The sequence below is a fragment of the Trichosurus vulpecula genome, chromosome 1 (genome assembly GCF_011100635.1).
Source record: "Trichosurus vulpecula isolate mTriVul1 chromosome 1, mTriVul1.pri, whole genome shotgun sequence".
Taxonomy (NCBI): domain Eukaryota; kingdom Metazoa; phylum Chordata; class Mammalia; order Diprotodontia; family Phalangeridae; genus Trichosurus; species Trichosurus vulpecula.
This window is the reverse complement of record NC_050573.1, coordinates 490,809,260-490,830,623: the sequence shown is the minus strand read 5'-3', so window position 1 is coordinate 490,830,623 and position 21,364 is coordinate 490,809,260.

Below are 21,364 nucleotides of genomic sequence, written 5' to 3'. Positions count from 1 at the left end.
TTCCTCTTTCTCTCTCCTTCCTTAGGTAAATTTTTGTTTATTTGAGGTGTGGGGGCTTTTAAGATTGTGTCTTTTTATTCTCATTTGTCCTTAGAGATATTGCGGCTCTGAAGGGTCAATATAGTCTCTTCTCCTCCTTTTAGGAGTTAAGTAGATGATCATCATGAAACCCTTTCAAGTAGTTCAAAATTGTTTACTTTTCTTAAGTAAATTCAAAGACTCTTATAAGCTCTAACTTCAAGAAGAGTGTTTGAAATTAATTCTATTAAAAGTCCATTTCTAAATATTCTAACTATATCATATTTCCATCTATTATTGCATTTCTCTCAGTTGATATATGGTTCTATATGATCCTCACTGGAATTCCCATTGTTTGTGATCTCTCTGTCTTACTTTTTGTTTGCAACGTTTTTCCCCTCGACCTGAGAGTTCTATATTTTGGTAGCCACATTTTTACGTGTTATATCTGGAGTTTTCACTTGTGGGGGACCTGTAGATAAAATCAAAGTTCATTTAACTCCTAATTCCAGTACTTCTGAGCAATTTTCTTTTACGTTTCCCTGAAAATGAATCATGTGAAAAATGATTTTTTGGGGAGGAAGCTGTTTGTTTTATCATGCTTTCTAGGAACTCAAAAATTCTTTGATTTTTCTCTGTATCTTATTTTTCAAGTCAGTTGGTTTTTTATTATAGCTATTTCACCATTCTTAAAATGTTGCTGCCTTTTTATTTTGCCCTATTTCTCATTGTATCATTGCAGATAATGATTATGTATAATATGTTATATGTTATTCCTCTGCTCTTAATTTTCAGGGTATCCATCGCTTTGCTGAGGTTGTTCTAAACTGTCAAGTTCCATTATTTACTTCTTCCTTCAGTTCTTTTATTAGACCTTACAGTCATACTTAGAGGTTTTGTTTGTGGCCAGTCTACATTTTTCTTGGGGTTGTAGTTGTAGTTAATACATGCTTATTATTTTTTGGAATTTTATCTTGTGATTATCTATACTAGCCACAGTATTTCAATACTGTGTTAGAAGGGGTTTTTTTGGTCATTTTCCCAGTCTTTCTGTTTATCCCTCAAAGAGAATAACTTCTGAACTCTCTGTTGTTGATGGTGGAAGACTGGTTAAATTGTTGTCAAGGGATACTCAGCTTAGAGTGAATAATTGAAGATTCTTAGTGATTGTCCACCCTACTTGCAGCTGGCATACAACTTTTTTTGGTTCAATAGCCAGAGGTGGTGTGGTATATGCTAGGGATACAAGGTGTGATGGAAAGTACTATTGAGTCAGAGGTTGTTGTCCATTCCTACAATTGTATCCAACTCTTCATGACCCCACGGACCATAATAGCATCTAATACTGTCCATGGGGTTTTTTTGACAAAGATATTGGAAGTAGTCTGTCATTTCCTTCTCCAGTGAATTGAGGTAAACAGAAGTTAAGTGACTTGCCCAGGGTCACACAGCCAGTGAGTGTCTGAGGCCAGATTTGAACGCAGGTTTTCCCAACTCCAGGCTGAGCACTGAATCCACCGAGCTACCTAGTTACCTCCAAAACAAATAGAGGTTAAGTGACTTGCCCAGAGTCATACAAGTGTCTGAAGCTAGATTTGAACTCAGGTCTCCCTGACTCTATCACTGGACCATTTAGCTTCCTTGAGGTAGAGGTACCCAAGTTCAAATTCTATCTCTATCCTTTCCTAGGTTGGTGCCCTTGGCCAAGTCATTCAACCATTCTGAGACTGTTTCTTTATCTGTAAAATGAGAAAGTTAGACAAGATAGTTTTTTAAGATAGCTTCCAATAAAATGAGAAAGTTGGACCTTAGAAAGGGAAGGACGTATAGTCCTTGCCATACTTATAGCAAGCCTTTGAGTTAAAGAGATATATTGCTATATTCATTTGACAAATGAAGAAACTGAGATTTAAGGAGAAGAAATGATTTGTCCAAGTTCACACAGACCTAGTACTTGATCCCAGGTCTTTAGATTCTAATCCATTACTTTTTTCATTATACTGTGCTATACCTTAAGGTACAACTGAAGCAATTCATGTATGTCTTAATGCAGTCTGCTCCCCAGGATATTGTTTGGGGATGCTCAAATACCTGGTGAGTGACAAAGTGACAGCATATTTATTGAACATAAGACATACTTGTGGGAGCCACAAAAAGTCACTTGCTTCACCACCTGTGGATTGGCAAGGAAAATTGGGTCAATAAAATTTTCGTTGTGGCAGGAGGGATGAACTGGATTATTTATTAATGTCTTTTTCTCTTTTTCCTGTTTAAAGGGGAAATGATAAGCTGCTGGACCCATTTAGTTTCATTTGACTGGCTCAGAGGTGACCCAGAGTGAGAACAAGTGCTCAGCTAATTATTTCAGTCTCTGAACGGTGGCAGAATAGACCGTCTTGAGAAGGGAGCTGATTTCACTTTCACTCTATTTAGTTTACACAGACCCCAAACAAATAAATATTTTGTGCATGTTTGTCCTTCAGCTGATTTCAGGACTGAAACTGTAACCTGGGACAGCAGCCAAGTTATGTTCATACTATATATGTTTCAGGCTGAAGTGTTCAACAAAATCTAGATCCGTCTTCATGTAGACCAAGCCTCCTCCCTAATAAACTCAGAACAGTGATTTCTCCTGGCAATAAATGAAACTCCCTTAATCTTTCTCCAATTGTGGATGATAACTTACATGATTTCAATCACTAAATTTTCCTGTCCTTGTGCTAGATGACCATCCAATTTACACCTCTTCTTCAGTTAATTCTTAGTTACTAGATTAATTAGCTTTTGTTTCCTTACAATAAATTCCAATACTTGCTGCCTTCTGGCTATAGCTATAAAGTAATTTAAGCCTTTAAACCAGGGGTTCCTTGCCTTTTTTGTGTCATGAGTCCTTTTGGCATTTTGGTGAGGCATAGGGCTCCCTTCTTAGAATAACATTTTTAAATGCATAAGGTACATAAGATTACAAAGGGAACAAATTGTATTGAAACAGTAATCAAATATATATACGCAATACACATGTATATACACATGTGTATGTGTATATATGTATATATGTATGCATACATGTATGTATGTATATATGCATGTGTATTGAAGTTCACAGACCCCAGGTTAATAATCCCTCTTTCAAACCTTTCTGTATTTACAGATTATTCTGGGTGGTATAATGGACCAGGAGTCAGAAAACCTGTTTCAATTCCAAGCTATTCCACTAAATAAATATGTAACTTTGCACAGGGGAGTGCCATTCTGGGTAGGGAGGTCCTAGATGGTGTACTGAGAAAGGAGCACATTCAGAAGCCAGCAGCAGCAGTGACATGGCTCAGACCCTGGGTGCAAAGCAGGATCCTAACTCCAGTGTCTTGCACAGCTTGTAGAAGAATAACCAAGACCAGAATCCTAGACCAAAGGGAATTCTACAGTTTGACTGCCGAGCCAACAGAGCTTTTCAACTGACCGATGGGCCTGGAGGTCAGCAGCTCTCTACTCTGGGACAAATCCAAACTCACGTCAGGAATTTTCAGAGCTCAGAAAGAGAAGATGGGGGCAGTAATAAGACTTTGCCATGGATCAGATCACTTAGAGAGCACTGGAAGCTTTCAAGTCCCCAGCCTATCCCTGAGATCTCGGAGTAATAAAACACTTAATACCACAAGAAAGCAGCAAGAAGATCATTCCAGACCTTCTCTACAGAATGTGTGGTAGAGCCTAGTTCTAATATCAAGACCAAAGTCAGTAAGTAGGTTAGAAGAATGGGCAAACAAACAAAAAAACCTCCACCACAATGAACTACTTTGGTGGCATTGACACTTAAGACACAAATGCAGAATAACAAAGTTACTCCAAAATATCTACAAGCAATGCCACAGAGAAAAATTTAGTTTGGGCACATATTCAAATAGAATTCCTGAAAGAGATGAAGCAAGAGTGAAAAAAAAGAGCTTAAACTATTTTATGAATGGAATGAGAATGCCTGAAGAGAAAAAAGGAAAATTAATGAGAGCTATGCAAGAAAAAATTAGAAAGAGAGTTTATCTACAGCTTGATATAAGGTATAAAACTTTCTAAAAGCACCAAACTCCCTCAAAATTTCAATGGGCCAAAGAAAGACAAGTGATTCCACAAGGCAATAAGAAATATTAAAGCAAAGTCAAAGGGCAAAAACAAAATACAAGAAAATGTAAGGGATCTTATAACAAAAACAATTGACCCACAAAACAGATCAAGGAGAAAGAATTTAAGAATCATTGGATTACCTGAAAGCTATGACCATAAAAATAGCCTAGACAAAAGATAATCTATTTCAAGAAGACTGCCCAGATGTCTTGGAATCAGACAGCAAAGTGGAAATAGAAAGAATCTACTGGTCATCTCCAGAAAGAAACACCAAAATGAAAACTTCTAGAAATATCATAGTCAAAATCCAGAACTTCTATGCCAAAGAAAAAAAATATTGGAAGCAGCAAGAAAGAAAGAAATCAAGTACCAAGGAGCTGCAGTCAGGACCACATATGCTTTAGCAGCCACAACCATAAAGAAAAGGAGAACTTGGAACATGATATTTCAGAAAGCAAAGGATACAGGCTTACAGTCAAGGATAATTTAACCAGAAAAACTGAGTACACTGAATGCTACTGGGAAAAACATGTACCTTTAATGAATAAAGTATTATGCTGTGGAGAAATTTTGAAGGTCAAACACAAAAATGAAGAGTATGAATGAACAATGGTAAAGGGCTAAACAAGGAAAGACTGGTCAACATTCAAATATGAGAAGATCATACAAGTGTACTCTCTGATTACTATTACCATCAAAGTTCATAGAGGGAGTCCAATAAAACAAGGCTTGGGAGTGGTTCTGTTATGTCTTGATGATCTTAAAAAATACTGGAAAGGCAAAGGAAGACAAATACACTGCAGAGGGATGGAGAAAGAAGGAAAATTAGGGGAAATGATATTACATAATCAGAGTTTGGAAGTAGATATCTATATAAACAAGGAGGAGAGGGTTGAGGGGAGTGGCTAACACTTGAAATTCACTCTCATCTGAGCTGTTCAGAAGAAGGAATACACATATGTATATATGTATAGAATGTACACATTAAATGTATAGAAATGCATTTTGTTTTACAGGGAAATAGGAAGAAAAGGGGAGAAGGGGGAAGGAGGAATTAGAGGTATGGTAGATTAAGGGAATGATTAGTACTAAGCAAAACACATTCTAAGGATTTACAAAAATATTTATATTCATTTTGGGGATAGAAAAGCATGGAAATCTGATGGGGGTGCCATAAATTGAGGCATAGATGAATAAGTCATAGTATATGAATGTGATGAAATACTATTGTGCTGAACTCATCACTATAATAACCAACAAGAATTCTGGACAACTAATGATAAAACATGCTATGTACCTCCTGATAGAGAGGTGAAAGAAGCAGAATTGCAGAATAAGACAAATATTTTTAAGAACATAGCCAATGTGTTTATTTGTTTCAATTGACCACATGTTTGAAATGGGTTTTGTTTTTCTTGTATTCTCAATGGGGGGAAGGGATATGGAGTGAGAAGGTAGATCTTGGGTAATTAAAAGGAAGTGTGTGTGCGTGTGTGTGTGTGTGTGTGTGTGTGTGTGTGCATAAAATTCTTTCTTGCTACTTACAGTATTTTTTCTTACTTATAAGCAATAGGTAATAATTGTGTGTGTATGTGTATAGTAAAAACAAGCCAACAAGCTATTGTTCAATAGAACAAACAATTTTTATCTATTAATTATAAGTAAAATAAATACTGTAAGCAGAGAGAAATATACATCTGCATATATAAATATAATTTAATCATCCAAGATCCACCTTCTCACTCTATGCCTCCCCTCATTGAGAACACAAGAAAAATAAAACCCATAACAAACATGTATATGTGTGTATGTATGTTTTTCATGACTATATGTTCTTGTAACAGGAGTTTTCTTTTTCTCCCTTTCTCAATGTGGGGAGGTAGGAGAGAAGTGGGAGGGAGAGAAGGTTAATCTTTGTTGGAAAATAAAAATACAATTTAATGGAGAAAAGAGAAAAGAAAGCAAGACTGGCAGCATGGTAGTACCATCAGTAGAAACAGAAAATTGGGATGAGAGGTGGGTTTAACAAAATGAGTTGAATTTTGGATAAGTTAAACTAAGGCGATAACACATTCAGGGGATAAATAATGTTCATTGGAAGATGTTGCACAGGACCTCAGGTAAGACATCAGGGTATAATACATAGATTTGGGAGTTGTTTACATAAAGGTAAAAGTAGATGAGATCATCAAGGAAGAGTTGTAGTGAGAAGAAAGAAGACGGTCAAGGGCAGAGCTTTGGGATGTTGACATTTAAGAGGACAAATAAAGAGAAAAAGCAGTCCAACAGGTAGGAAGAGCACCAGGAAAGAAATATTCACTGAAACTAAGGGAAGAGAGTGAGTAGTAAGAATGAAGACTGACTAATCCAAACATGCTGGAGAGCAATTTGGAACTATGCTCAAAGGACATACATAATTGCTACATAATATCTGATTGCTTGCTGTCTGGGTGGAGGAGAGGAGGAAGGGATAAAAAAGTCATACCTCTATGACTTTTCTTTCTAGAAGCTGAGCAGGAAAATGAAGATCAATAGAACAATAGCTTGCTGGCTTGTCTTTTTTATTTTTTAATTTATATTTTTTCACATTTATATATTTTATTTTTAATTTATGGAATAAAATAAGCATTTCCATGACAATGTATAATAAAAGATTATTGCACATGAAACTACAAATCTATTATGTACAACTTGCTATTCCTTTAAAATATATAATAAATTTATCATCACCCCACCCTAGAGATGGCTACCATTAGATGCAAATAGGTGGATATATTTGTGTGTGTGTGTGTGTGTGTGTTTGTGTGTTTGTGTGTGTGAAATTATTCTATAAATACTTCTATCATCAGTTCTTTCTCTGGTTACAAATAATAAAACCATATCAATTCAACAAACATTTATTGAAAGCCTATTGGACACCTAAATTTATAAAAATTTGTAACTTGTCCTCAAGTCGCTCATAATCTATTCGGGGGTATAAGATATTGACACAAATGACCATATAAAATAGAATATGTTAAGTGTGCCTGAGAGGTACAGACAACTTGTTAGGAGAATTCTGGGGAGGGAGCAATCACTTCTGGCTTCAGGGAAGGAAGCTGGTACCTGAGCTGAGTCTTGAGAGATAGGAATGGGATGTTGACATTTAAGAGGACAAATAAAGAACAAAAGCAGTCAAACAGGTAGGAAGAGCACCAGGAAAGAAATATTCACTGAAACTAAGGGAAGAGAGTGAGTAGTAAGAATGAAGACTGACTAATCCAACCACGCTGGAGAGCAATTTGGAACTATGCTCAAAGGACAACCAAACTGTGCATATCCTTTGATCCAGCAATACCACTACTAAGTCTGTATCCCAAAAAGATCATAAAAAAGGGAAAAGGAGCCACATGTATAAAAATATTTATAGCAGCTCTTTTTGTGGATGAGAATAAGGCTGGGGTCAGAAACAGCGTTCCCGGCATTGATCATAACAGAGGCAAATGCACAGAGGTAGGAAGTCTTGTTGCAGCAGCTGTCAATACAAAATTGTGGCTTCTTTCTAAACAGCACAGGGTGATTTACATTTTCCAGTCACCAGGAATCAAACTCAGATCAAATAAAAGTATATAAAAAATAGGAGCTAAGACTTTCTCTATATCCTTGCCTTTGCTGTGTGTGGGCTCTGGAGTCATACCACCGAGGCTCGCTGCTTTGTCTGCACTAAGTGTGCCTCAGCTTTTAAGAGCCATTCCTGTAAGCTGTTCAGGGTTTAGTTCATTTTCTTTCATTTCTGTAAAACCGATCCTTGACTCGTGCAAATATTCACCTTTTCTATAAAGGCAAGTTAATATTTACTGTGTGCTGCCTCACCCTTTGCTATAAGCTCTATAGTTAATTTTTAAATAATATACATCATTTTGTTTCATCTTAGATAAAGCCAGAAGGAAGAGGAAGAAGTTGGAGATGATCACTCTTTTCAGAAAGTTTAAGTATTTGCTAAAACAAAACATCTGTGGAATGATGTCAAACTTTTCTTTTGAATGAGTCTGTCTAGACTTGTGGGAGGGAAGAATGTTGACAACAACATTTTAGAAGGATTATTTCGATATATCAGTGTATGTCCTAGGAAAACCTTTATTCCAGCTTGCATGATTTAAAACAAGGGATAGCCTGTGAAGAATCCATCCCATATTTAACATGATAAACAACTCATGCTAGGATGAGAATGCATTAGGGAATCTAACGCAGTACTGGGTTAACCATCAAAGCTAGAAATCCTCATTAAAGCTGTATTCTCACCTAATTCAGATCTTTACTATAACAAGACTCTCAGTGAATTTGGATACAGCTGATTCAAGACAAATATCTCTGAAAAAGAAAAAGACACTAGAGGAGAAAGTGAGATAAAGGACAAAATCTGAAACACGGTGCTTCCACAGACATCTTAATTGTATGAAAAGGATATATTAACAATGAAGCACAAGAAAAGCGGCACATTGCCAGAGAGATGTATTAGTAAAACAAAGGGAAGTGACACGGAGCAAGAGAAAAAGAGATATGCTCTACTAGTGTCCCTACAGTGTCAAGAGGTCTAAAGAACATCCCCTTGAGTGTTGGGAGGACCCAATGTGGAGGAATTATAGGAAGACGACTGAGAGTTGAACCATATGTAGTCATTGTGCACATTGGTTTTGGGGGGAGGGTTGGCTTCATTACACCTCAGTTCATGTAGCTCTTTCCATGCTTCTCTCTATTCATCACATTTATAATTTCTTACAGTAATAATACTCCATTCCATTGAAGTACTACGATTTGTTTAGATATTCTCCAATTGATGAGTATCTACTTTGTTTCAAATATTTGCTATCACAAAAGTATGCTAATAAATACCTTGATGCATATCAATGACACTTTTTAATTTTAGATACAGGGTCATAATAGTGACTGTGTCACTAAGCTGGAAGTCAGAACACCCGGTTTTGTCCTGACTCTGCTTGCATAGGTTTCAACATCATCATCTGTGAAACAAATCTCTAAGCTCACATCAAGCTCTAACATTCTAGGATTCTCCATTTCCAGAACTCTCTAATTGACATTTTATTGTATTGAATACCAGTCAAGGAAGGCTCATCCGTATCAAAGGCTGTAAGAGCCAAGAAAGTCCTGCCTCATACTCAACAAGCTTCAATGGCTCCCTATCACCTCAAGAATTAAATATAAAACCCTCTTAAGTGACTCTTTCTAGTCTTCTTACATCTTACACTTCCTGTACATGTTTTGTGTTCCATTACCTGGCCTACTTGCTGTTCTTTGTACAAGATGCTCTATGTCCCAACTCTGAATGTTTTCACTGACTGCCCTTCACACCTGAAATACTTCTCTCCCACCCAACCCCTATCTCTGCCTCCTGACTTCCCGGCTTCCTCCAATCCCCAAATAAAACCCAACTTTCTACAGGAAGCCTTTCTTGATTGCTCCTTCATTCTACTGCCTTTCTTCTGTTGATTATTTCATATTTATCCTGTATATAACTTGTTGGTGCATAGTTGTTTACATGTTGAGTTCCCTATTAGGGAAGGGATTGTATTTTGCCTTTCTTTTTATTCCCAGCATTTAGCACAGTGACTGGCATATAGTAGGTACTTAATAAAGGTTTATTGACTGAGTGACTGGTACCCTTAGGTACTTGCTCTTTTTTTTTCTTTTTTTAAAAAAAAATTTAGTATTTTATTTTTCTCCAGTTACATGTAAAAACAATTTTTAACATTTGTTTTTAAAACTTTGAGTTCCTATGAAGTATGAATGCAGATTGAGGCACACTTCATGCTAGCCTTTCCACCCCCCCCCCTTTTTTTTCCTTTTCTCTCTTTTGTTTTTGTTTTTGGGTTGGTTTTTTTTTTGGTCTTGTTTCTTCTTTCGCATGATTCATTTCATTGATCAAAGTTCTTCTCCATAACTTGACTAGTGTGTAAATTAATACAATGCAAAGTTATACAAGGAAGCTATATGGGATTCCATGCCATCTTGGGGAGGGAGGGAAGAAAATCTGGAACTCAAAATTACATAGAACCGAATGTTGTAAACTAAAAATAAAAATTTATAAAAAATAAAAAAATTAATAAAAAAACTTTGAGTTCCAAATTCTCCCCCTTCCTCCCTCCCCACCCACCCTCATTGAGAAGGAAAGCAATTCAACATAGGTTACACATGTGTAGTCTTGCAAAATATATTTCCATGTTAGTCATGTTGTGAAAGAAAACATAGACCAAAAAAGCCCTTGAGAAAAATAAAGTAAAAAATGTATGCTTCATTCTGTATTCAGACACCATTACTTCTTTGCCTGCGGTTGGATAGCATTTTTCATAAGTCCTTCAGAGTTGTCTTGGATCATTGCTAAGTTATTCATAGCTGATCATCTTATAATATTGTTGTTACTTCGTACACAGTACATTTTACTTTGCATCAACTCATGTAAGGCACTTGCTTTTCTTAGAGCTGAGCTTTGCATTTGTATGGTCATCCACATCTTTTATAACAGTTTCTTTTTAAAAAGTTCAGCTTCTGTCATTTTTCAGTTGTATCTCACACTGTCCCCATTTGGGGTTTTCTTGGCAAAGATATTAGAGTGGTTTGCCATTTCCTTCTCCAGCTCATTTTTGCATATGAGGAAACTGAGGCAAGCAGGGTTAAGTTACTTGCCCAGGGTCACAGAGCTAGTAAGTATCTGAGGCCAGATTTGAACTCAGCAAGATGAATCTTCCTGACTTCAGGCCTGCCACTTTATCCACTGTGCCATATAACTGCCCCTTTTAAAAGAGTACCTTAGTATTAATATAAATCTGTGTCCTATTTTGTAGGGGTAGCATCATAGAGGGATAAAGAGAGGTGTACAGGTATATGACATTTGTATGGGGCCACCACAGGTAGCACTTAAGTGGGGATTGGGAGTGTTATTCCCTTGAAGGGATGTTCCATAAGTGGCAAGTTTAAAGGGTAGGATTCCTGCCCCAAGGGTAGCACATATCCCTCTTTTCCCGAGCTTGGTTTACTTTTGCTTCTAGGGCTTATCTCTATTAGGACTAGGGGGTCAATATCTAGGTTAATATTCTTTCTCTGCCTTGGGGCTCTCACGTTTACGAAAACCTGTGTTTGCTCAAGGAAGCATACATTGCACCAAGCCTGCACAACCTGTGGGCTGCTTATGAACTGTGGGCTTGCCAAAAGATTTCGGTGGGCCCGCAAAAAATGTAGAGGTTGTTTTCCTCTACAGCAAAAAAATGTAGAGGGTGCTTTCCTCTACACCAAAAATGTATAGGATGTTTTCCTCTCCGTTTTTCGAGGGCCCTCCCCAAATCCTTTGACTGGCCTCAGGTTGTGCAGGCATGCATTGAACTGATGTCTTCTGAATGGAGCTATTGCTGATTCTTCCTTCCCTGCATTTCCAGCCCTTGACAAAAAATCAAACCTTTCTCCAAATCTCTACCTCCATCCCCACCCCACAAGCACTAATTGCAGCAAGATTTTTCTTTTATATAAAGAAGTGGGACCAGGGGTGTTGTACTGGAGTTAAATTGAACTGACTCAGGAGAAATTATTAAGTTTTCACTATGAGTGTTTACATCTCGAAAATCAGCAAGTGAGACAAATCAGGGCTTAATTTATTGTTTTAGACTTAAGAAACTCATGAAGAAAATATTAATATTACAGATTAAGCTTCAAGATGTTCTGTATACATTTTTCAACACTTACCAGCAGACTTCTGGGTAGAACAAAATCACTACTTTTAAAGTTACTCAGCGTGATGATCTTCCTAGTTCAGTGACCAATTGTCTCTGATACAGCTTTGGAACAGCTCTCTATTGCATAAAGAGGGACCATTGGGTTTGCCATGTGGTCCCAAAGTGCCAAGTCCTTTAGCAATATGTACATGTGACCGAAGAAGTCACCAGACTGCAGGTTCAGCTTTCACGCGAAGTGCCTTAACCAAAGCACATGGGTCACTATAAGAGTCCAGATCCCAAACCTATTACTACACATATTCCATGGGATGGCCACCGTCTCCATTTGAAATTTGCCATCCTTAGCAATTCAACTGGAATGTATTTGACACATATGTCTATATTCCCAATTCTATAAAGTTTTCTGGGGGAACTTAAGGACCATTCTTTCAAGTGCCTTCCTTTAATTATTTGCATTAAAAAGTCTCAACAATTAAAGTCTCAACAAAATCTATGTGACACGTATCTTAATGGGTTCCTAAGTCCATTTAAAGAATACCAAGCAGTCTATTGAGCATATTATTACTCAACACCAAAAGTCTTTGTGTGAGGGCTCAAGCCCGCTATACCTTATAGATTCAAAGATTAAAATCACCCCAAGTACAGTGACACAAATTAAATAACTTTTATAAAATTTATTGTGGCTTATCACTTACAGTGGGTAGCCTGGTGGATAGAGCACTGGTCTTAACATCAGGAAGACCTGCGTCAAACCCAGCCTCAGACATTTCCCAGTTGTTTGACTCCAGGTAAGTCACTTTATCTCTACCTGCTTCCGTTTCCTCATCCCACCTCCCAGGGTCCTTGTGAGGGTCTAATGAGGCAATAATTGTAAAGCTCTTAGCACAGTGCCTGGCACATGGCAAGCACTATGTAAATGTTAGCTATTGTTATTAAAGGTGAATTTCAGTAAAACCGGGGCTCTATCCTTGTTTTCAAACTGAAGACCGACATAATGATGGCAACATTAGGTCAGACTTACCTTAGTAAGAGACTTCAGTGTTGTCCACAAGCATTTCATACCCTCTTCACAATCTAAGAGCTATGTTTCCTCAACCAAGGAGAAAGCTGGCAGATCCAAACAGAGGGTGGGTGGGGAGGAAGAAGGGCATGGTTTCCCCTCTGCCAGTATCAAAATAGGGGGTATGATTACAGCAAGAGGACAAGGCTCACCAGAGGGTGTCTAAATATCCTTTCACACCTGCACATAAACAGTGATGATGAGAGAGATTCTGGAATGTAAATGTACCATATGTTCCGGTTCAGATATGGTCCTGGAGTGTTTGGGCTGCACTTCCCAATGGCCCTGTTTTAGCCGCGGACCGAGCTAAGGGCGGTCAGTACCGGTGGCCTAACACAGATTCTAATTAGAGGAACTGACTTGAGGAGGTAGTGAAACAGGTCACTGGAACATCGGACTGCAAAGTTAAATTGCAAAGGTTGGTTGAATAAGAAGGGACTAGACTCAGAGTAAGGAAGTTACCGCCCATATCCCTTGTGTCTTCAGGTTACATGTACTGAGGGTGGTCCTCTCACAACGGCCACGATGTGAAACCAGGGAGACAGTTAGAGTTGGGAGCAGCCAGAAAGAGTAATGTTCCCAAGACAGAAACTCTGTTGAAGATGGTGAAGCTTTGTCAAACACTAAAGGGCAAGGTTGTCTTGGAGTCAGCTCAAATTGGCTCAGTAGCACTTATTGTTAAATTATCAGTGTGAGCATTTATATCTCTGAAATCTGAAAAGACTACAAATCAGGGCTTGATTTATTGCTTTGTTGATTGTCTACAAATAAGAAGCTTATTGAGAAATGTAAATTATGTATATTAAATTTAAAAGTATGTCAGCCATCCTTTTTTGGGGGTGGGGGGTAGAGGGGGTTAGAACTGATTGTTAAACTTCTCCCAGCATGCCATCTGACTGTACAGAGGATCATTTGATTTCTGAGTCAAGCTGATTACATCCAAGTTGGTGGTCACCTGCTTTCCTAATGAGGGACCCTGTGGTGTATGTGAGCATCTAGGTGATATAATGGATAGCGTGCCAAGCCTGGAGTCAGAAAGACTCACCTTCCTGGGTTCAAATCTGGCCTCAGGCACTCACTAGCTGTGTGACCCTGGGCAAGTGGCTTAACCCTGTTTGCCTCAGTTTCCTCATCTATAAAATGAGCTGGAGAAGGAAATGACAAACCACTCCTGTATCTTTACCAAGAAGACCATAAATGGAGTCATGAAGAGTAGGACATGACTGAAACAACTGAACAACAAAAGTGGTGTGGGGATGTGTGTGTGTGTGTGTGTGTGTGTGTGTGTGTGTAGGGAGCAGTTTTATTTTAAGCATGCCAACTTCCTTATTTTAATTCCTGTATCTCTGGAGGCACAGGTGAGTGAGCCAAGAGAGTATGCTTTGTCCTTAGAGGTAAAGATTGAGATTTGTTATGGTTCCTGTTACTGTTGCTACTGCTGTTATCATGACAATTTTAGTAATTAAGCTATCAAGTTTTTCATTAGAATAGGATGAATTTTAATGTTTGGTTTGGAGAAGGAAGAGGAAGTATTTCTAGAGATGTAAGGGTAGAGTCAGAAGTTATGAATTAACCCTTTATGTGAGGATTATCTGAGGAAACTGCAGTCTATCTTACCCAGCAAGCAACCTGTCACCTAAGGGATCCTGTCATATTCAGTTGGGCATGCCTGTTATATGCCTATGCTCTTGTGTGATGGTGTTTTGATACTTCCCCCACAAAATGAACTCTAATGCGTGTTCATTCAGTAAGTGTCCAGCATTGCACTTTTGATCAAAATCTTCATTTTTAGTGCATCTTTTTGAGCAGAAATATTATGTGCATTTGTTCCATTTACAAAACAAAGTATGTAGCCATAGAAAGCTGAGCTCGAGTGCTGCTCTCCCAGGTATGATTGCAGTGAATTTGATTACCCTACTTTGACTTTGACTATACACATTTGAAAAAGGTTCATCTTCAGGACTTCATCATTAATATGTTTAAGGTGCTATTTGGAATGCTTTTGCTGCTTATTCAGTGTTTGAAAAGCAAACTTTCATTTATATATTCTGGTATTAATGCAAGCAAAGATGGAACCGCCATTATCCAGAAAATGCTACTGCTGCTGTGCCTTCAGGGCCTGACAGTGCCTGAGGTGGATCATACCAGACCAATTAAAGTGAGGAAGTTACAACGCCAAAGGAATCTTTGAGTATGTCATCTCACTCCTGCTTCATTGACACTAGCATTGATCAAAAACTTGGCCTGCAATTTAGTTATTATGAATATCTGGTTTGACTTAACAAAAGTATTATTATCTGTGTCTCCAGATAATTCTGTTTTCAGCTCTGTTCCAGGTACTCTAGATCATTAAAAGAGAATGTAAAGGCCGATCCTGAATAAGTGTAGGTGTTAGTATTTTTGAGACTATTTATGGCAGACTGAAAAATTAGGCTGAGTTCTCCAGAAAGTAGAAGCATTTGTATTAATCCTGGATGAGTTAGAGCAAATGATTAATAGTCTGAGAGACTAGCACCAACTTTCAAATAAAAATATAATGCAAAGTTTACCATCTCCTATTTCTTTTAAGCGACTTAAAGTTCATTAATGAGTCAGCTAGTTAGAGCACTTGGCATTGTTGTGTAGACAAGCAATACTAACAAAATCTCAGAGAACATAATTACTATTGCAAAGAACTGCCAAATCTGTAGGCCCAGATGCTGTGAGAGTTGTATGATATATTGAAATAAACCCTGACCTGGGAACTGGGCAATATGAATTCTAGTATTGGCTCTAGAGCTCTTTTGCTAAGTGACTTTAAAAAATCACTTTACCGATTTGTGGCTTGGTTTTCTCATCTATAAATGAGGGAGTTTGGCTAGAAGATCTCTCTAAAACTTTTTAATTCTCTAGCTTTCAAAAACTAAGACAATAGATGATAACTATGAGACTTTGATTTGATTCCTGAATCTTACTTACAAGGTATGAGGGATGAGAGATCATGTGACTTGCAAAATGTCAAACAGCTGCTTTCTCTAACCTTCAACAAACCAAAAATTCAGAAAACAGAATACACAAAGTCTGGAATATACAGGTATCCTAAACTTTATAGCTCAATAGTTTAAAACTACAAAAGTTTAATTTTAAGCTATTAAAACTTTAAGCTTTAATAGCTTAAAATTGCACTAAGACTTTTCGGACAGCCTATACAGTTGACTTTACAAGAGAAGAAAACAGAATCCTGTACAAATTAAAAATTCATAAATTTACATAAAAAACTTAAATAACACGGCTCCCAATCAACATTCCCAACAACAACCCACTCTCAAGCCAGGTTCAGTGAGTAAAAGCACATTTGGAGTCTTATGTCTCAAGAGTTTGGCTTTAGGAGTTCCCCACAGAGGTGGCTGAGCCTGAACCAACTTGACCATTGAAGAAATAGCTGACACTGACTGCATCCAAGTTCATGAAGGAAAGAGAAAGTGGCCTGGGAAGGGTGCAGAGGACATGGGTAGATCTGAAGTATACTGGGAGCTTCAGGTTAGATGAGAAAGAATGTTGGTGCCTGATGGTAAGGGAACTGGAAATTCAACTACAATTAGTCCTCATCCCCAAGATTTTAAACAGGGTAAGAATCCAGGTTTGTATAAACTCATATCTGCAACTTAAGAGGTTGAAGACCAGTAGCCCCATCTCAGAAATACATCCAGTAGTGAAAGAGAAAGAAGCATAAGGAAAGAATGCAAAGGCAAATGTCAGGGAAAAGAGACAAATATGGAAAGAACAAATTTCTTTTTTTTTTTTATTAATGCAATTTATTTATTTAACAAATTTGGTTTTCAGCATTGATTTTCACAACAGTTTGAATTACAAATTTTCTCCCCATTTCTGCCCTCCCCCCCCACTCCAAGATGGCGTATATTCTGGTTACCCTGTTCCCCAGTCAGCCCTCCCCTCTATCACCCCCCTCCCCTCTCATCCCCTTTTCCCTTCCTTTCTTGTAGGGCAAGATAAATTTCTATGCCCCATTGCCTGTGTATCTTATTTTTTAGTTGCATACAAAAAGTTTTTTTTGTTTTTGAACATCTGATTTTAAAACTTTGAGTTCCAAATTCCCTTCCCTCTTTCCTTCCCACCCACCCTCCCTAAGAAGTTGAGCAATTCAACCTAGGCCCCCCATGTATTATTATGTATAACCATTCCACAATATTCATGTTGTGAAAGGCTAACTACATTTTGCTCCTTCCCAACCCATCCCGCTTTATTGAATTTTCTTCCTTGACCCTGTCCCCTTTCCAAAGTGTTTGTTTTGATTACCTCCACCCCCATCTGCCCTCCACTCCATCATCCCCCTGCCTTTTATTTTTTTTTTATCTTCCTCCCTCTTCTTTCCTGTGGGGTAAGATACCCAACTGAGTATGTATGGTATTCCCCCTCAGGCCAAGTCTGATGAGAGCAAGATTCACTCATTCCCCCCTCACCTGCCCACTCCCCTCCTCTCCTAGAACTGCTTCCTCTTGCCACCTTTATGGGAGATAATCCACCCCATTCTATCTCTCCCTATCTCCCTCTCTCAGTATGTTACTCTCTCATCCCTTAATTTCATTTTATTTCTTTTAGCTATCTTCGCTTCATCCTCAACTCACCCTGTATCTGCTCTCTTTCTTTTACATATATATATATATATATACACATACATACACATACATACATATACACATAGATACATGCATACATACACATTCACTTATATATATACATAAACATATATATATGCATATATATATGCATATTCCCTTCAACTACCCTAATACTGAGGTCTCATGAATCATACTCATCATCTTTCCATGTAGGAATGTAAACAAAACAGTTCAACTTTAGTAAGTCCCTTGCAATTTCCGTTTCTTGATTACCTTTTCATGCTTCTCTTGATTCTTGTGTTTGAAAGTCAAATTTTCTATTCAGTTCTGGTCTTTTCACTGAGAAAGCTTGAAAGTCCTCCATTTTATTGAAAGTCCATATTTTGCCTTGGAACATGATACTCAGTTTTGCTGGGTAGGTGATTCTAGGTTTTAATCCTAGCTCCATTGACCTCCGGAATATCGCATTCCAAGCCCTTCGATCTCTTAATGTAGAAGCTGCCAGGTCTTGGGTTATTCTGATTGGGTTTCCACAATATTCAAATTGTTTCTTTCTGGCTGCTTGCAGTATTTTCTCCTTGATCTGGGAGCTCTGGCATTTGGCGACAATATTCCTAGGAGATTTCTTTTTGGGATCTATTTGCGGAGGCGATTGATGGATTCTTTCAATTTCTATTTTGCCCTGTGGCTCTAGAATATCAGGGCAATTCTCCTTGATAATTTCCTGAAAGATGGTATCTAGGCTCTTTTTTTGATCATGGCTTTCAGGTAGTCCAATAATTTTTAAATTATCTCTCCTGGATCTATTTTCCAGGTCAGTGGTTTTTCCAAGGAGATATTTCACATTGTCTTCCATTTTTTCATTCCTCTGGTTCTGTTTTATAATATCCTGATTTCTCATAAAGTCACTAGCTTCCACTTGCTCCAATCTAATTTTTAAAGTAGTATTTTCTTCAGTGATCTTTTGGACCTCCTTTTCCATTTGGCTAATTCTGCCTTTCAAGGAATTCTTCTCCTCATTGGCTTTTTGGAGCTCTTTTGCCATTTGAGTTAGTCTATTTTGTAAGGTGTTGTTTTCTTCAGTGTATTTTTCAGTATTTTTTTGGGTCTCCTTTAGCAAGTCATTGACTTGTTTTTCATGGTTTTCTTGCATCCTTCTTATTTCTCTTCCCAATTTTTCCTCTACTTCTCTAACTTGCTTTTCCAAATCCTTTTTGAGTTCTTCTATGGCCTGGGGCCAGTTCATGTTTTTCTTGGAGGCTTTGGTTGTAGGCTCTATGACTTTGCTGTCTTCTTTAGGCTGTATGTTTTGGTCTTCTTTGTCACCAAAGAAAGAATCCAAAGTCTGAGACTGAATCTGGGCGCGTTTTCGCGTCCTGGCCATATTCCCAACCAACTAACTTGACCCTTGAGTTTTTCAGTGGGGTATGACTGCTTGTAGATTACAGAGTTCTATGTTCTACGTTTGGGGGGGAGGTGCCAGCTCTGTCAGAGCCGCACTCCTCCTTCCCCAAGGACCCCCAGTCCAGACTGGGCTCAGATCTTCGGCAGGCTGTGCACCCCTGCTGTGATCCGCCACTTAATTCCCCCCACCAGGTGGGCCTGGAGCCGGAAGTAACAACAGCTGTAGCTGCCCCACCTCCGCTGCCCCCGGGGCTGGAAGCCGAACCCCGAACTCCTTCCACTCCTGCAGCTTTTCCCACTGACCTTCTCCGCAGTCTTTGGTGTTTGTGGGTCGAGGGGTCTGGTAACTGCTGCAGCTCACATATTCAGGGCGCTAGGGCCCCCTCCGCCCGGCTTCTGGCCTGGATCGTCCACGCTGCTCAGGCTGGGCTCTGCTCCACTCCGTTCCCAGCTCCCAGCTCCCAGCTCCGTGTGGAATAGAGCTCACCCAAAGACCATCCGGGCTGTCCTGGGCTGGAGCCCTGCTTCCCTCTGCTGTTCTGTGGGTTCTGCCGTTCTAGAATTGGTTCAGAGCCCTTTTTTATAGGTTTTTGGAGGGACTCGGGTACAGAGCTCACTCTAGTCCGTGCTTACCAGCCGCCATCTTGGCTCCGCCCCGAAAGAACAAATTTCAAGAGAGAAAAACCTGGATAAAAACAGAAGGAAGAATGAATAAAACCTCAAGGAGAAGCCAAAGCACATTAAACAAGTTTTGTAATATGAAGGAAAATGAACCTGAAGAGATTACAAACTCCCAAGAGATCACAGAATAATATCAAGGTACTCCGTTAGTAATACAAAAGAAAAAAAAAGTTCATAAAAGAAGAAATCAGCACTAAATTTAGATTAGCAGTCAGAACAGTTAGAATCAAAATAAGAAATAAAAATAACAGAGTAGGGAAAATTAAATATATGATAGAGAATGTTTCCAAAGAAGTAAAAGCTCTGAAAGAAAAAATTTGGAAGACAAAACTACTGAAGTGGAGAAAAATTTGTCAGAAGAGAAGCAAAAGGCAACGTATAAAAGACAGGCAAATATATAGAAGAGAGGAGAAGGAAATTCAGAAAGGGATGCAGCCAAGCACAGCAGTAAAGGCATTAGTATGTTAAATTTAATATACACTCGATAAGCCCCAAACTGAAGGGAACGCAGATTCATGATTCCTTTTTTTCATGTTTGTTGATATTTATTATGTTCATAATAGAAATAGAAAGCTTCAAATGAGTAGATCAAAGGACAAGTCACAAACATAATGGATATGTGAGAGAGAATGATAATTGCAAAACTGATGTGGTTTGAGATTGCTAGGAACCCCAAAATGTCCTTTTAGGGATCCGGGTCCTAACCCCCCTTCAAAACAATATGTTGCAATATCTGGGACACAGCTAAAGCAATCTTTAGAAGAAAAATTATGGGGCAGTGAGGTGGTGCAGTGAGTAAAGCCCTGGCCCTGGAGTCAGGAGGACCTGAGTTCAAATCTGACCTCCAACACTTGACACACTTCCTAGCTGCGTGACCTTGGGCAAGTCACTTAACCCCAATTGCCCTGCCTTCCCCCCTGCAAAAAATAAAAAAGAAGAAAAGTTATATCTTTAAAATATATGCTATCAAAAAAGAATGAAAATTTTACTAAAGTGAGTATGCATTTTCAAAACCTAGAAAAGAGACATAAATCCAATACAAGTACAAGGTGATATTTTGAAAATTAGAAAAGAAGTAGATAAATTAGAAAACAGAAAGATTGAAGTACTAATAGAAAAAACCTAAAAGCTGATTCTTTGAACAAACAAACAAAATCAATGAACCTTTAGATAATTTGGTTAATAAATAAAATTTGAAAATTACATTAATAAACTAAAAATAAATAAAATGAAATTACGAGAGAAGAAATAAAATTAAACATAAGAACCATATGAATCATAGGAATCAAGAATCATGAATGAATGAAAAGCATTTGTTTAATTGCTTACATTGTGCTAAATATTGTGCTTAGTGCTATGGATACAAATACAAAAATGAGATAATTCTTGCCCTCAAAAAACTTACATTCTAATAGCCAGTGATAATATTTCTCCTCTTCTCTCCTCTTCTCTCCTCTCTCCAAATGGGGAATCATACCCATTTTGGGTAAATTTGATGGCTGAAACCTACCTGGTTATCTTGGGATTTACTGGCTAGATTTCTTTCTCAGTGACGGTACCTTAAACCCAATTCACTCTGGAACTCATTGATTGGACAACAATTGGTTCCAGCCCAAACACCACTTAATGATTACTTTTTGGGCTCTCCTAGCTCAGAGTGAATTTAAATAGTAATTGTTTCTCTTTTTTATTTTTTTTGCAGGGGGGGAAGGCAGGGCAATTGGGGTTAAGTGACTTGCCCA